Source organism: Haliotis cracherodii, unplaced genomic scaffold (assembly GCF_022045235.1).
Source record: "Haliotis cracherodii isolate W230 unplaced genomic scaffold, xgHalCrac1.p SCAF_15, whole genome shotgun sequence".
Classification (NCBI taxonomy): domain Eukaryota; kingdom Metazoa; phylum Mollusca; class Gastropoda; order Lepetellida; family Haliotidae; genus Haliotis; species Haliotis cracherodii.
Genome location: NW_027266270.1, coordinates 34,604,176 through 34,606,983, shown reverse-complemented (window position 1 = coordinate 34,606,983; position 2,808 = coordinate 34,604,176). Strand labels below are relative to the sequence as shown.

General features: G+C 41.4%; 1 pseudogene; it reads left to right on the top strand.

Moving 5' to 3' along the window:
- Window positions 1–276: 276 nt before the first annotated feature.
- On the top strand, window positions 277–2,594 carry LOC139462084 (glutamine synthetase-like; annotated as a pseudogene).
- Window positions 2,595–2,808: the final 214 nt, after the last annotated feature.

The window sequence follows — 2,808 nt, the reverse complement described above, 5'->3', positions numbered from 1 at the left end:
TAATCGAATTTGGGCCAGACAAGCCAGCAGTTGATATCATGAACAACGACCAACCGATCCATTAAATAACTCCTTACGACCAGCGCATAGATTGTTTGGGAACCATTCAAACCCGGAATAACTCTTTTGACAAGAAAAGGGTGCTGGGGATACATTCTACCCATCATCCCACGGGTGAAATCTGTCATCAAATACTGATGTAAAAAACGTACATAATACATAATCTCCACCTTTTAATAATATATGATCCACTTTTGCAGGCTAGCCACAGTGGCAATGTCGAAATTTGAGGAAATACAAAAAGAGATTTGTAAATACGACTATGTGCAGTTTGCCCTCTGTGACCTGAATGGCATGAATCGTGGTCAAGTGATAGCTGGTCGCTATGCCACCGAATACATGGACGATGGGTTGGATTTGTGCCAAGGTAAGTACATAACTATGAACGAAAATGTAACGTTGCGTCGGCAATGTCTAAGACATATAGCGACGGGGACAAATTATATATTCATTACAAACATAAGCTGTAACATACTGGGGTTGAATTATGAGCTATGAGGATTGTACTGTTGCGGAGATATTGTGTGTTTGAAGAACAATGTCCATAAGGGATGACATCGTGTGTTCTGGTAGAAGTATGGCCATTAGGAATGACATCGTGTGTTCTGTTAGAAGACAGACCATTGGAGATGCATTGTGTGTTCTGGTAGAAGATAGACCACCGGGGATGACATCGTGTGTTCTTGTAGAAGTATTGTCATTTTGGAATGACATCGTGTGTTCTTGTAGAAGTATGAGTATAAGGGATGACACTGAGTGTTCTTGTAGAAGTATGACCATTAGGGATGAAATAGAATGTTCTTGTAGAAGTATGACCATTGGAGATGTCATTGAGTGTTCTTGTAAAAGTATGACCGTTAGACATGACGTTAAGTGATCTTGTAGAAGTATGATTATTAGGGATGTCATTGTGTGTTCTTGTAAAAGTATGACCATTGGGGATGACATTGTGTGTTCTTATAGAAATATGACCATTAGGGATGACATTGAGTATTCAAGGAAATGTATGACCATTAGGTATGTAATGATTTATCGCAATATCGTGTTTTGCAAATTTCCATGGCCGGATGGCAATACATCGATGTCGAAACTAAGGATAGAGGCACCTCATTCCAAAAGATATTGTGCAGAAATACATGTAAGTGACACATGAATATTGGAAATGATGTTGGGACTTGTCATCATGTTTAACAATGCAAGGAAATATTCATTGACTGTTTAAAGGTAAAGGCATCAATGATAATTATTATCTCAGTAAGCCCCACTCACTTCTAGCTATGCCAGGATACTTAATACTCGTTCAGTGTCCTTTTTAGGATCACAGGCGTTTTAGTCTTTATCGCACAATTCATGATGTACCTTCGTTTCTTTGCAGACACTTTGGTATTTGGCCCGAGAACAGAAATAACTACCATAGTGCATGAGAAGAACTATAATATTGGCAATATGTTGATCTTTCCTGACCCTGACACACTGAGGTCGATTCCCTGGGCTCCGGACGGAGTGAAGGTTGCTGAAGTCTTGTGTGAGTCTCGATGGAAGAAAGACAACTCCCCACAAGATGCGTGCCCTCGGTATGCTGCAAGACAGCAGCTTCAGAGGTTGGGTGATCTTGGATTTGATTTGTATTCCGGTCATGAGATTGAATTCAAACTCCTTGACAATAACACCATGGAGCCAGTGTTTGCAGGAAGAGATGTGTACAGCAACAGGGTATTTAACAAACATAGCAAATTGTTATTCCACTTTGATAGGCATTTTCAACAATCCAAGATAAATGTTGAAAGGTATCATGTCGAAATGGGATCTGGGCTTTATGAAGCTGTTACAAAACCCAAATATGGAATCGAGAGCCCGGATATGGCCTTTAGCCTGCGGGAAGGTCTCTTGGAAATGGCTGATTTGGAGGGTTTTAAAATCATCTTCATGTCCCATCCATACTATAATCGGATGGGGCTCTCCACACATTTCAATTTTTCGCTATGGAATAGATCTGGTGTAAACATATTTTATGACGAATGTTCTCCAGACAAGCTTTCTACAGTCGCCAAAAGATGGATTGCTGGTATCCTGAAACACAGTAAAGCTCTCTGTGCCTTTGCAAACCCAGCTGCTATAGGAACCTGGGTATATTTGGTTATCCGTCAACCATCTGTTGGGGAATAGAGGACCGATATGCATGCATTCGCGCAAAAAACGATGGACCTTCAAGAACATACCTTGAGAACAGTCTACCTGGCGGAAATAGCAATCTGTATCTCGTAGTGGCGTCTACCATTGCTGCTGGACTGGACGGCGTCATTAAAAAGATGGAGTGCCCACCCCCGGGGAAAACAAAGGACGACAAATCTCTCCCTCTTTCCCTGGCAGAAGCTCTGGATGAGCTGGAAAAGAATGAGGATCTATGCAATGCCTTAGGAAAGGAACTGGTGACATGGTTTGTAAAGTGCAAGAGAGATGTGGAGGTCGCTAAGTACAAATTGCTTAAGTCTGACGAGGAACGTTTTGCTATGGAAAGAGTGGAATACCTTTAATATGACAACATAATGGGCTTGTCAACAATGTATGATCGTTTAGCACTTTAGTTGTGATACTCTATTTTGGTTGGCCAACCACAACTACTTGTCTCTGATTTGACTACGGTATCTCCGCTGAAGTGAATGTTTATAGAGAGGTACTTCCTGCCCAATCAAGGCTTAAAATGAGGATTTCAGCAAACGTGGGTTATAAGTCGCGGATGATCTGCGG